This window comes from Harmonia axyridis, chromosome 5 (assembly GCF_914767665.1).
Source record: "Harmonia axyridis chromosome 5, icHarAxyr1.1, whole genome shotgun sequence".
NCBI classification, from domain to species: Eukaryota; Metazoa; Arthropoda; class Insecta; order Coleoptera; family Coccinellidae; genus Harmonia; species Harmonia axyridis.
The window spans coordinates 23,527,330-23,543,142 of record NC_059505.1 but is presented as its reverse complement, the minus strand read 5'-3'; the positions used below and the strand labels follow the sequence as shown (position 1 = coordinate 23,543,142).

Genomic DNA, 15,813 nt, shown 5'->3' with positions numbered 1-15,813 from the left:
CCCTGCGAAGAAAAAATATGATATTTATCGCTAGAACGAGCGCCTTATCCGAATAACGGCTGTTCGAATCTCCGTTTTCGAGGAAAGGAAGGCCTAACCAGTGCGAAGTAAGAAAAAATAAATGGATTTAGCCCTATATGATTTCCAATATAATTCCATTTCGGAACAATCTTGGTCGAAATGAACACAATTAGAATTAGCACACCGGCCCACCAAGCCAAAATTCGGGACCACCTTTGTCAGTGTGGAGAAAGGGGAGACTTACAACACATTTTCTTTTCATGCTCACTTAATGAACAAAAATGTAGAAACTTATATGAAGACCTCTCTAAAGTGCCTTAAAATCTTCTCTTACCACTTAGCATATAAGATCAAATCTTCTCTGAGAACTTTTTAGAATATAAATCACTCTACGGTTTTTTGAATTCTTGTGGATACAAGTTGTGATGTTAGTTCCTAGTACTAATGATCCATTCCTCTTCCAGTTTACCGAATAGTGTATTTTATGTCATCCCCCTCACCTTTTTTATGTCATCCCTTCCACCTTCAAGCTGATACGTAACAACCTCGAATAAAAACTATACATGCCGTCATATCGAATTGCATAGTAGGCATTTTGGTTGCAATTCATACTTCACAAAATGTTAATGTTTTTGTTGTTATTAATTAAAAAAATACCAAGTATGTGCTATCGTTGCATTCCAAATATTATAGAATGACAAGCAATTTTCACTCACAATATTCAGGGGATGCCACGTCTCGTTTGGGATTATCATGTGGACATTGTGGCAGGCAAGCTTGTAAGAAATATCTTTGTCTTGAGAAGTTTGTCAGGTGATGTCTCAGGTAGAATACTCAAAGTTGCTTATCACTCTTTGATAGAATCGCATTTGCGATATTGTGTCATTGTCTGGGGTAATTGTTCGGGTCGTGGAAGGATCTTCCGTTTACAGAGGAGAGCTCTACGCATTGTGGCTGGTCTGAGCTATAGGGATGTTTGTAGGAGGGAGTTTAAAAGATTGAGGATATTGACTTTTCCATCGATCTTAATTTATGAGTGTGTCATGTATGCCGATCGGAGGTATTATGTCTTGACTAAAAATGGCGACACTCATGGTCATAACACTAGATATAAAGATGACGTGCGTGCGCACCATGTAAGACTGGAGAAGTCGAGGAAGGGTTATATCGTGTTGTCATGTAAATGTTTCAATAAAATTCCTCAGGATCTGCGATGTTTGCCCTTGAAACACTTCAAGGAAACGGTGCGGCGATATTTAGAGAATGAAGCATTTTACTCATTTGATGAATTCCTAGAGTCGGGCGCTACACCGTCACTGTGATATTAGTACGGGAGCCAGTAACAGATATACATGACCAAGTTCCTCTCCAAAGGTGATTAGTAGAATGCATCAGATAATAGTGATAAAAAGCCTCGCGAACGTCAGCTACGACTCGGCTGGGGGGAGAGCGGCGGCAGCCCCCCAAACACGAGAAAAAAAATTTATTCAGTCATTTCCTCCCAACTGAAAATTTGTCAAATTGTAGCTTACCCAATATCTAGACGAAAAAATACAAACAGCTGGCTATAACATAGTGTATTATACGTCAACTGGTGCCTCAAACATGAAAAAAAATTATATTTTCAATGAATATTTTTTTTTTCTTCGTGTTTGGGGGACTGCCGCCGCTCTCCCCCCCAGCCGAGTCGTAGCTGACGTTCACGAGGCATTTTATTAATATTATCTGATGCATCTCACCAAGTATCTCTCGAGAAGAAATAATCAACCAAATTTGCACCTGGCTCCCGGACTATACAGGGTGATTCACCGGGATGGCCTATTAGACGTTTATGGAAAACTAATCACAATTTTGAGCTGAAAATTCGCATATCGGGGTTTGAGACAATGATCTTTCTCCTTGAAATTTTTTCAGATCTTTACAACTTCCGGTTATACCGGAAACAGACTACCACTTCCTTATTTCAAATGGCACAAACAGTATATTGTTGCATCATTAGATAGCTTTTATGATGGCAATTTTGGCAATGTGCCATATCTTGGGAATAACTCAACGGTTCATGAGTTATTGGGATCTTCTGAAAAAAATGATGGCGATGAGAACTCAAATTTTTTTAATATTACCGCAGAAAGAGCTTTTTCCAAAAAATTTTTTTTCTTTTTCGATTTCGCAAATACGTAGTATTATAAGACTGTTTGCGATTGGGGCCAAACATGTACAGGGTGTTTATAAGAGGATCATGAACTTGGACAACTCAAATTCATCAAAACTCAAGATTTTCAAATTAGAACCTATATTTTTTATTATTTCAGTCGATACTACGTACAAGAATAGTGGGGGTTACTAAACAAACCCTATACCTAAAATGAATACTTAAGAGTTATCGAGGAAGAACTTTAAATGAGGAAAAACCGCTATTTATAACTGTGTGGAGTAGTCTGCGATTTCCGAAAAACACAGAAAGAAACTGAAATTCGATGTTTTCATAACTAAATTTGACAGATCAAGAATTGTAATGAATTATTCGTAATGGAAAATTGTATTGATTTATGGATTTCTCAACAATCCCAACGAAAAATTAATCAAAATTCATGAAATGTAAAATTTAGTTATCCAAACATCGAATTTCAGTTTCTTTCTGTGTTTTCCGGAAGTAACAGACAGTTATTAACACAGTTATAAAAAGCGGTTTTTCCTCATTTGAAGTTCTTCCCCGATAACTCTTGAAGTAATCATTTCAGGTATAGGGTTTGTTTAGTAACCCCCACTATTTTTGTACGTAGTATCGACTGAAATAATAAAAAATATAGGTTCTAATTTGAAAATCTTGAGTTTTGATGAATTTGAGTTGTCCAAGTTCATGATCCTCTTATAAACACCCTGTACATTTTTGGTCCAAGCCGAAAACAGTCTTATAATACTACGTATTTGCGGAATCGAAAAAAAAAAAAATTTCGAAAAAAGCTTTTTCTACTGAAATATTCAAAAAAATGTGAGTCCTCATCGCCACCTTTTTTTTCATAAGAATCCCAATAACTCATGAAATGTTGAATTTTTACCCAAGGTATGGCATATTGCCAAAATTGCCATAAAAAAACTATCTAATGATGCAATAATATACTGGGTGTGCCATTTGAAATAAGGAAGTAGTAGTCTGTTTCTGGTATAACTGGAAGTTGTAGAGATCTGAAAATATTCTAGGGAGAAAGATCATCGTCTCAAACCCTAATATGCAAATGTTCAGCTCAAAATTATGATTAGTTTTCCATAAACGTCTATTAGGCCATCCCGGTGAATCACCCTGTATATGTATGTGTGTATATATATACTTTATATATGTAGCTATATGTTATATTCTTATATATTTTTGTACAATATTTATATTTTTGTTCAGTCCATTTTATGAGCTTTTAATTCTATATTTCTCATTGTTTTATTTGTATAGGAAATTTATATTAATATTATTTTGACGAGTGTAAACAAACTTGCAAATTGTTCGTAAATAGCACAATAAAATTATCTTATCTTATCTTATTTGGAAATAAAAAGTTAGGGGTATAGCTACCACAAGGCTGTCAAATGTAAGAACTTTTTCTATACATCATATTCATTTTTCTAATATCTTATTAAATAAGCTAGATATTGTCTGTGTAGGATAACTTGGGACACCTGGTATGTAAATGTTCCGAAATAATCATTGTCCTAGTTACTATCTACTTCTTAACTGGTTAATACTCCAGGCCCTTATTCTAAGACCACCATCATTACTATCGAAACTCTCTACAGGCGATTGATTGAAAAGCTCATTATTTTCAGCAATCGCTGCAGACTGTAGCGCTAGTTCAGCTCGTTCCGAGCACACTTCATTATAACATTTCCTACAATCTCCCGAAGACATCTTCAAATTCTGCCACAGCCTTGTTCGTGAAGTAATCGTATTTATCGCCAGAGCGAACCCGATCCGAAAAACAGCTCTAGCAACCGCCCTTCGTGGAAAAGCTCGATTTTGGCACGGCAAGCAGCAGACGTTTAAATAAGCGGATTTCACCTTCCTAATATAAAAACGTTCCAAAATCCTGATGTGTCGTACGATGCGACGGCAAAGGGAATTAGAGCTTTTATTTGTGGGATACTTGATCGACGTTGACATTTCAAACGATGCGGTTCCTACGTCTGCTATAGAAAACTACTAATGAAGTTCCGACAGGGCGAGGAAGCGATTTAAGCTTTATAGTTTTGTGATGAAATCTATTTTGGAAGATCATTGAGTTTAATTTATTATGTTGAGGTTTATTAAATACGAGAAATTGGAAAGAGTCTATTTTTATCATAGTTTACAGCCTGGGATAGGTAGAAGCTAACTTTTCTAGTGTGTAGCAGAAATACGTACTGTTTCAGTATTTTTTAACTCTTTAAACTCTTTAAATGTTTTGTTAGGCAAAAATATACATATAATTAAAGTACTTTATCAAAATGGTCCATTTTATATGTGAATAACGACTTAAAGGGAAATATAAGAATATCCATGAAATCTTGTTAATAGAATAAACAATAAATAGTGCATTGAAATTATTATAAATTATCATTTATCGGTCTTTTATGTATTTCTTTGAGTAAAATTAAATAAAGAACAAATTTTGCACGGATATCAACGGATATTGTGTAAATTTTTTCTAATTTCTTTATTACCTATTCAAAATTAAAAAAAATATAAAATTATCAGTAATTTATCTAAATATATATGAAGATTGAGAGTATATCTGGAAGTAATCCTTCATTAATGGAATCGACTCTGATTTAATTTATTTTTTTGGTATAAATTTGGTGATTGTTCTATTTGTTTTCTTCTGGAGTATTTAGTTTTCATCTGTTCCGAGTGATTACTGTTTTACTACAATTTTTAATTTAGAAATTCCTTGTCTCATTGAATTTATACGCATTTAAACCATAAGTGATTATATACCTTATACCTACTTGCATTTAGTGTTCTTCAATTGTTTGCAAATAACATTAACCGCACTTGAAGACATACTTTCATAATTTTAAACTTTCATACTTATTTCAAGTTTCTACATAGCCTACCACACTAATATAATGCCTTGAATCTACCTATTATAACATTTCAAGTTGACATCGAAGTGAAAAGGAAAAATCAATTGAATATACCGTCCCATCAGATCAGAATTATTCTATGTCCAGAAATGTTATTTTTAAGACGTTCTTTCACTTCAAATCTTTATTTAGATATATTTTTGATTTGGCGATATGAATTAGTTCTCTCAAATGAACGTATTTAATGATTGTCGACTATGAATAAAGTCGAAAGACGCTTTAGGAAAAAGGAGGAATTAGGACAGCTCTTAACTATTCTATATATAGGGTATTTCACATAAGCGGGTCACTGGATTATACTTTGAGTGATATTGAAAAGTGACCCATCAATATTATAGTATTTTTTACAGGCTATCCAAATATGTTAGCGGAAAAATTATGGAACAAAGGCATGGAAAGTTATTGAGGAAAAACAACTTTTCCGAAAATTTTTTTTTTGCAAATTTGACTGGTTTTCAAAATAAGAAGGTCTAGGGACAATTTCTCATCGATTGGTTTTTTCATTCGAAATTCCGGTTTTCAAGAAAACAGAAAATTTTTCCTTGCAAAATACACTTCATAATATTTCCCCATATTTTCTGAATGTCCAATCGATTCTGAATCCGAAGATGTATATAAAGTGGTAGTTCTTTATTTAATTCAATCAATTCCATTCAAAATCAACTCGAGAAAATTCAGATTTAATATTCGGAAAATAAATCCATGTTGTCTGGTTCTATAAATATTTGATTATCAAATTTTGAATTTTTCATTTACGATCATATTAAAAGCTTAAAAATAATAAGCATAAATTTTCATTCGAAGCTCTCAATATGTTTACTCTTGAAAATATTTTCCAAAATAACACTCCTTTCTCCAAGAGTAAACAAATTGAGAGCTTCGAATGAACATTCATGCTTTATATTTCAGCTTTTATTATGATCGTGAATGAAAACTCAAAATTTGACAAAAATGGTTTTACTTATCCAATAGATGGCAAAATGCCGAGTTCAAGGGGGTCAGGTCTACAGTATTCTCTAGTACTTCCGGAGTCCCTCAAGGAAGTAACCTTGGCCACTCCTCTTTATAATATTTATTAATAATTTGGCGGAGGTAGTTGATGTCGACTGTTTGTTATATGCTGATGATTTCAAAATATACCTGAAGGTAAGCAATGTATTGGATTGCTTGCGGCTCGCCTTTAATTTGCAACGTGTTGAAGAGTGCTGTAGGAGAAACGGTTTGATTTTGAACGCTGAGAAGTGTAATGTTATGTCATTTACGAAATATAAAATAGTTATTTATAATACAAGTGCAGACGGCATTGATATTCTTCCACGAGTTCAAAATTCAAAAACGAGCCACGAAGTGGCGAGTTTTGGAATGAACGAGGGGTAGAATGAGCCTTCTGTACGAGTATTATACATTATTTTCTCTAATTCATTGCATTTTCATTGAAATTAATGAAATATTTCCATAAATATAATTTAGTGATTTTTGCATTGAAAAATGTTGGTTGGCAGAACTGATTTCTTCAAGGCAAATTGATGAATTGACAGATAAAGCCGTGGCGGAAAGTTCGGAGTACCAACATAGAATAATAAAATATAACCATGAAAACTGTGCGTTTCTGTTACAAGATGTGGAAGAATGAACGGAATAACCACAGAATTAGAGAAATACTATTCTTTTTGATTACACAATAGAGATCAAAGTTCTCCAGCGTCCATCGGTGTTAACTGATTTGAGAGTAAAATTTGATTCGAGACTTTCGTTTGTGCCACACATTGATGCTAATTTTTCTGCTGCGGATGGGATGTAAGGGCTAATTTCTCGCGATTTCTCTGACAGAGTCACATTAAAAACCCTTTATTATGCATATGTCAGATCAAAATTAGAATACACGTTTTTAATATGGTCTTCCTGCTACCAGTTCCATATTAAGAGAGTTGAGTCTGTGCAGCGGCGTTGTTTTAAACTTTTTTCATAAAGAGCAGATGATGTTTACCAGCCTATCGGTTTTCCACAGAACCTGCTTTTGAGCAGACACTGCATGAATAGTTTGAAATGTAGAGATTGTCATTCAATTGTATTTACTCACAAACTAATAAACGGTATCATTCAGACTTTTGCATTCTCGAAAAACTAAATTTTGCTATTCCAAAACCAGCTCTAGAGTTAGAAATACATTTTTTCGGCGACCGTCCGGGAAGTGCTCACTTCCCGGACGCTTTTTTTCTGAGAAAGTAGCATTTCCCGGCCTAGTCTGGAAAGTACGTACTTCCCGGACTAGGCCGGAAAAGAATCATAGAATACATAGCAACCGAGAAAACGACTGACAGTTCATATGAAATTAGTTGTCAAAAATTTGCATGTTTTTTGATCGCAATCGCAATAAAATATGAAAAGCAGCAGCGATAGTGTTATTTTACATGGTTGCCGAAAAAATATTGTACGCAACACGCCCGAAAATGGTTTTTTTGGACTCACAGACTTCCAGGACTCGCTTACGCTCGTCCTGGAATTTTGTCTATTCGTCTAAAAAAACCCTATTTCCGGACTTGTTACGTAAATTACTATTATACGAATATATTGAAGTATTCTCTTCTTCATAAATTATGTGACGCCTGTATCACTGTTCTAACTTGGATATTTTTAATTGTTCCATTTCAAATATCAAATCTTATTATTTTGACCAGCTGAGCATTTTTTGTTACCGTTTATTTCCTCAGAATCTGTAATATATGTGTATAAATTATTTTTCCTTTGCTCCTTGTCCTGTAGTTGGGTTTGAACCTGTAGAACATTGTATATATATATATATATATATATATATATATATATATATATATATATATATAAACAAATAAACAATGGTTTAAGGGGTGTTGGAAAACTTCAATTGTTACTAACTTCTTTATTTCATCAGTCGACGTTTCGATCCTTGGTTGGGATCTTCTTCAGGACTTCTATAAAACAAACAACATACAAATATAACAAACATTGCAGAAAAGACAACATGTTAAAACGCACCGAAATGCGAAGAGTTACCAGATCTTAAGTTGCACTGAATCTTATACAGATTTGGAGGAAAAATTATTAATTAACTTGAACACAAAATAGTCTCTAATACAATAACGTCTCTTTTTTATATCACACACTTCCTTATTCTCTTGAAAACTTATTTTTGAAATTCTTTCTTCATCCATCTGACAACTGCGTAAAAAACCGAAAGGGGTTAGGTCGGGTTCATAGAACATCATAGATCTTCAACTGACATTGGAGAACATAGAACTTGAGATCAACAACTCACTCTCACTAAGTTGGTTTGAATGTATCAGATATGAATAAATGTTGCTAATGTTCTCTATATCCTTTCTGTAGTTCATGGAATTTTCATGTCGCTTAATGTGAATCATCTCCAGGAAACATCTTTTTCTCATATTCTCCTCGCACTCCAAGACTGTCACCGAATCATAGTCCATTCGATGGTCAACTGATCTTACATGTTCTGCCAGTGCACATATTTTTCTAGGATTCTTAATGTCGCTGATATGTTGAGTTATTCTTCTTTTAAGTTGTTGGGATGTTTGTCCGATATACACCTCATCACAATTTTGACAGGGTATTCTGTATACAACACAGCTTTTCTTATCAGTTTCTATCCTATCTTTCAAATTACTATAAAGTCTCTTTAATTTGAATTCAGTTCTAGGTATCACTTTGATGTTATCAGTTTTTAATAAGTTTATTAAGGATTTTGTCATTACATTAATCAGTGGAATGGAAGTAAATATAATTCTCTGATCTAAATTGGTGGATGCGATTTCGTCATTATTCTGTGGCTGTCCAGAATTCGATGAACTGTGTATCAATTTCTTTAAAAGGTTCTTGGGGTAACCATTCTCAAGCATCAACTGATATAATAGTTTCATATTCTTCTCCTTCAGAGTGGGGTGAGATATTCTTTGTATACGATTCTTCAATCCTGTAACCATATTGATTTTTTGTCTCTGAGGGTGGTTGGAAAAATAATGCAAGTATCTACCTGAGCTAGAGGGCTTTCTATACCAATCAAGAATCAGTGTATTGTCAGGTCTTCTAATGACTAGGGTATCTAGGAAAGGCACACTATTGTTATTTTCTAATTCTATGGTAAATTTTATAGACTCACTCTGTCTGTTGAACCTTTCAAGAGTGTAAGATGTCTTATCACTGGGAACTGCACAAATGATGTCATCTACATATTTTTTAATAAAAGGCATCTCAAAGGGGATATCTGTTAGGATGCCATCTAGGAGGAAATCCATCACTACCTCTGCAATGGAAGGGCTGAATTTAGACCCCATTGGGGAACCTAGTATTTGGTTGTAGAAATTACCTTGGAAGATGAAATAGTTGGAGTTGAAAAGAAATCTGATGATGTTGATGAAGTCTTCCTTAGGTATTGTGGTGTGGCTACTGATTGATTCCCATCTGTGTTGAATTGCAGACAGAGCTAATTCTAATGAAATATTGGTAAAGAGGGATACTACATCAAGGCTGATGAGGACATAATCTTCTGGCAATTGGAATTCACTAATGACGGTGGAAAAAGAGAAAGAATCTTCTACGTAATATCTGCCTCTAGAAACACTTAAATAACTTGAAATTATTTCAGATATATAGCCTGATATCTTAGATGTTGGTGTATTCAAAGAGGAGATGATGGGTCTGAGGGAGAGAACAGGTTTATGGACTTTAGGTAGTCCACAAAATCTTGCAGGAATGGAGTTATAACTGTACAAGGATTTTCCTTGCATTTGGGAAATATGACCACTTGTTACCAATTTTTTAATCAATGTGTTACCTTTAGTTTGTATAGTAGTTTAAAAAATTGGTAACAAGTGGTCATATTTCCCAAATGCAAGGAAAATCCTTGTACAGTTATAACTCCATTCCTGCAAGATTTTGTGGACTACCTAAAGTCCATAAACCTGTTCTCTCCCTCAGACCCATCATCTCCTCTTTGAATACACCAACATCTAAGATATCAGGCTATATATCTGAAATAATTTCAAGTTATTTAAGTGTTTCTAGAGGCAGATATTACGTAGAAGATTCTTTCTCTTTTTCCACCGTCATTAGTGAATTCCAATTGCCAGAAGATTATGTCCTCATCAGCCTTGATGTAGTATCCCTCTTTACCAATATTTCATTAGAATTAGCTCTGTCTGCAATTCAACACAGATGGGAATCAATCAGTAGCCACACCACAATACCTAAGGAAGACTTCATCAACATCATCAGATTTCTTTTCAACTCCAACTATTTCATCTTCCAAGGTAATTTCTACAACCAAATACTAGGTTCCCCAATGGGGTCTAAATTCAGCCCTTCCATTGCAGAGGTAGTGATGGATTTCCTCCTAGATGGCATCCTAACAGATATCCCCTTTGAGATGCCTTTTATTAAAAAATATGTAGATGACATCATTTGTGCAGTTCCCAGTGATAAGACATCTTACACTCTTGAAAGGTTCAACAGACAGAGTGAGTCTATAAAATTTACCATAGAATTAGAAAATAACAATAGTGTGCCTTTCCTAGATACCCTAGTCATTAGAAGACCTGACAATACACTGATTCTTGATTGGTATAGAAAGCCCTCTAGCTCAGGTAGATACTTGCATTATTTTTCCAACCACCCTCAGAGACAAAAAATCAATATGGTTACAGGATTGAAGAATCGTATACAAAGAATATCTCACCCCACTCTGAAGGAGAAGAATATGAAACTATTATATCAGTTGATGCTTGAGAATGGTTACCCCAAGAACCTTTTAAAGAAATTGATACACAGTTCATCGAATTCTGGACAGCCACAGAATAATGACGAAATCGCATCCACCAATTTAGATCAGAGAATTATATTTACTTCCATTCCACTGATTAATGTAATGACAAAATCCTTAATAAACTTATTAAAAACTGATAACATCAAAGTGATACCTAGAACTGAATTCAAATTAAAGAGACTTTATAGTAATTTGAAAGATAGGATAGAAACTGATAAGAAAAGCTGTGTTGTATACAGAATACCCTGTCAAAATTGTGATGAGGTGTATATCGGACAAACATCCCAACAACTTAAAAGAAGAATAACTCAACATATCAGCGACATTAAGAATCCTAGAAAAATATGTGCACTGGCAGAACATGTAAGATCAGTTGACCATCGAATGGACTATGATTCGGTGACAGTCTTGGAGTGCGAGGAGAATATGAGAAAAAGATGTTTCCTGGAGATGATTCACATTAAGCGACATGAAAATTCCATGAACTACAGAAAGGATATAGAGAACATTAGCAACATTTATTCATATCTGATACATTCAAACCAACTTAGTGAGAGTGAGTTGTTGATCTCAAGTTCTATGTTCTCCAATGTCAGTTGAAGATCTATGATGTTCTATGAACCCGACCTAACCCCTTTCGGTTTTTTACGCAGTTGTCAGATGGATGAAGAAAGAATTTCAAAAATAAGTTTTCAAGAGAATAAGGAAGTGTGTGATATAAAAAAGAGACGTTATTGTATTAGAGACTATTTTGTGTTCAAGTTAATTAATAATTTTTCCTCCAAATCTGTATAAGATTCAGTGCAACTTAAGATCTGGTAACTCTTCGCATTTCGGTGCGTTTTAACATGTTGTCTTTTCTGCAATGTTTGTTATATTTGTATGTTGTTTGTTTTATAGAAGTCCTGAAGAAGATCCCAACCAAGGATCGAAACGTCGACTGATGAAATAAAGAAGTTAGTAACAATTGAAGTTTTCCAACACCCCTTAAACCATTGTTTATTAATTACTTTAGGAAATTATCACATTTTGTATATATATATATATATATATATATATATATATATATATATTGAATAAATTAATAAATAAATCACTTTTGTTACTACTGTAATTATCGCCAACAAAAACTTCAAAATCTGTATCATTGAGATCGTCATCGTCATCATGAAATGAATCTGTGTCTGATGACGAAACGTGAAAATAGTCTTCCAGCATTGGAACAGTATTCGATGCAACTCCGACTCTGGTAAATTCGTAGCAAATGAACTTGAATTACCTAAATGTACTATTTGTGTTTAACTCTGCCACAAATTCGTCAAGCAAGTTGTGTGTATCCAGCCTTGGAACGTTTTCATTTACCTGAAGGTTGTAGTTTCCTATGGAATCAAACTTTTGGGTAGCGGCAGATTTTCAGAATTACTCGGAGATAACCAATTATTTTCTTCGTTTTTGGTACTAACAATATCTATATTGGAAACAAAATAGAATTGTATCATCAACCTAACACAATCTTAATGTGTTATAAAAGTAATAAACTCGGTAATAACAGTATAGAACAGGAATGATGAAAAGTCTAAGAAGCTGTTATAGTTAATATTCCTCAAAATATAATATTACGTACTAGCATACGATCGAAATCCCAAAATCGACGATTTCGGACTTGAAATAGTTCTGATACCGTGCGAGAAACATAAAAAAGATGAATTATATATATGCTATAAATCTACTGAATGCAAATCAATTTTTATCATTATGTCAACATCTGAATTCAATAGTATTAAACAGACAATTTTTAACCTAGAAATCTTCGGTGGAAAGATTTTGTATGTACTCAATTTTCAAATTTGAAATGTTTTATATTACTTATATTGTAAATCATAGTGAAAATGATATCATAAAATCGAAAATTTGCTTGGATCCTAGTGGATTTTTAAAGAGACCATATAATCAAATTTTCAAGGTCTGACAACTAATAAACTTGGGTTTTTTCAAGATCTCTCATTAAATTTTTCATTAACTTGAAAACCAAATTTAGTCACACTGGATTTTCCTAATCCGTTGTTATTAAATAAATAGGGTCTTAAAACATTCAAAATTTACTTTTGGGAGTATTCACTCAAAGATAATAAGAAACCAAATTGAGAATGTCCGAACCGAAAAACCCGACTACAAAATAGATACTTTCTTCTACCTTCAGTTGAATTGCCGCAGAATTTACCTTCTATCTGAAAACCCATTTCATGCTGATAGTGTCATAACATCGAACTCAATTTTCCCGGAAGTTCCATTTTCTCACTCCCCTGATATCCATTTTAGATCGAGCTACCAGTGGGCGAAGGAGATACAAATATTGTGTCAAACTTTCAATTTTCCCGTATCGGTTGTATGGATTTGCCACGATCCGATCCATTTTCGTCCCAGGCGGGAGATGTTATATTCTAGGGCTGTGTGCAGAGTAAACATTACTCTTTTCTCTATATAGACTTTCATCCTTATTAAAAGCAAACCAATAACATACTTTCGCTAGTATTCTGAAGTGAGCATACAAACAGAACCCTCCCTTCTGCGAAGGAAAACATGTCGGCACCTCGAACCTACAGCAATTTCAATTATGAGCAATGAAATATTTTCAATTTAACCGAAGAGCTCGGAGGAAGAATATATTTTAAAAGATTAGGTCCTAAGTATCCACTTCTTTTCGAAGAGTCAAATTATCAGAAGCATCAGAAGAAACACATTCAAATGATCGTAAGAAAGCGGAGGGGGCGCATAATGTAAAGTCACAGTTTCTTTGCTATCCTTATCTCTGCTGCGAATTCACAGTTGAAATGATTCATATTTTATGTATTACAACGAAACTTGAGGAATATCCAATGCATTGTATTCAAGGAAGAGGAAGAAATTTTGGCGAAGGTAATGACAGCTTACAGCACTTTGATTGATCATTCAATCGCTCCATTACTATCGCAATACTCCTGAGATTGGAAAAAACTAAACTTTCACACTTACACTTAAACTACCTCATACTCGAACTTGTACGTATATTTTGATATGGGACATTTCGCATCATCAATTATTGATTTTTTTCAAGAAAAATTTTGATTTACCACCTTATTGCATGAGATATATGACACATTTTGCTATGAGGGTAAAAATGAAACTTTCATGAACGAAAATCTTTATTCATCCCAAAGAAACAAAGAATTCAGCGAAAAATCTTCAAATCGTGCTCCGCTTCTTTTCACTAACAGTCTGATTATTGCAATTTCTAGCAATTTCTATAAGCGATGAATGTGACATTTTTTAGTCCAGTGGGGACCATTACTCGAAAAATGTCGATTTACTGTCCTATTTACGTAGAAAGTGGCTTCGTGGGAAAAAACGATATACAAAAATGGTGTCTTCATCTCAGCGTAACATTCATTCTTCGCAAAAGTGCTAACACTAGTCTGGGTCATCCTTATTCAATTGGTGGATACTCTCATTCTTTGAGGGTAATATTTCAATTTCTTGAACAACTTGGAGACAAAAGAGTGGTCCACGTTATGATTTGGTTATAGCAGTTTTCCAGGAAATTTTTAATTTGTTTTTATAACATAGTGTTATAAAATCATATTGGTCATTACCAAATGGTTGACGGATATCCATTTGCACATTTGCCCTAAATTTTCTTCTTGTGTATTTGTATTATTGTATATTATTTTTATTTTTGTTGTATTTTTTACCCGACTTTAGTCTATCAGCATAGGAGAGGAGAGTAACTCCTCTCGCAGTCGATTTTCCTACTCCGCTTTTAGGGCAATTTTCATTCAATCCCGAATATTTAAAATATCAGAAGGATAGAGCTTCGTTCTACAGCATGGTCTCCGGTCGGTACTTGTAGTATGGCACTTTTTCTTTTTCAGAATGTATTATTACAAAATTAGTTGCCAATTCTTGGTGGAGTATCTTCACCACTGCATCATGTCTCCTTTATATTCATTTCCTGCAAACATTTGACATCGACCCGTGATGTGCTGGTTGTTTCATTCGTTGGACACCAATATCGGCATCGAGAGTCAGTGATAGTGTAAGGGCCTCTCTCCATCTTTGCAATATTTCCGAGATTGTCTGGTGATTGTATGAAACTTGGTCTTTGTGAACTTGTGAAAGTGTTTATTCTTCTGCTTCACACAATATTTGTTAGACCTCTGACGTACTTGCTTTGTCTTTGAAGTAGGTTCTCAGGCATTCTATTTGTTCATTATCAAGTTCCATGATGTTTAGCAGACCTCTGCCTACTTTATTCCTCCGTAGAGTAGCCCTCGCAAAGCTGCTCTCAATGCTTATGTGCTTATTCCGTATACGTTGCAGGATTTTTTTATATCTGTTTTGCTCCATAGGATTATACCGAAAGAGTATGGTTAAGATTGAATATGCACATGTATTGATGGCTCTCGTCATGTTCTTGTTGTTGAGATTTATTTTAAAAAAATTTTTGGTTCTCCTAATGAAGTCAGTTGTTGAGTCTTCCTCCATTCTTTTATGTCTTATTCATCGGTTTTGTTTCATTACCAGGTATTTGTGAAGATCTTTCGAATTCATCCCTTCTATTTCTTGTCCATTCGGAAGATCTTGATATCTTCATCGCACTATGCTCGGGGTACAACCCTTGCCCAATCCAAATACCATCAACACACCCTTCGAGAAGTTTTCTACTAGTTCGACTATAATTTGCAAGTGGTTTTTGTTGGCTATTATTAGTTTCAAAATATCCAGGTATAGCAAATGATTGAGGATAGTATTTCTGTTGCCTCTGAAAGCTTTTTCAGTAGCATATTTAGTTGTTTTGCTCGGTTTTGATAGGCAGTTCAACGAGAAGC

General features: G+C 34.3%; 1 protein-coding gene across 5 annotated transcripts in view; it reads left to right on the top strand.

Moving 5' to 3' along the window:
- LOC123681187 (CUGBP Elav-like family member 1) overlaps positions 1–15,813 on the top strand; it is a 518,049-nt gene that overhangs the window by 191,448 nt on the left and 310,788 nt on the right. The gene's annotated exons all lie outside the window — the stretch shown is intronic.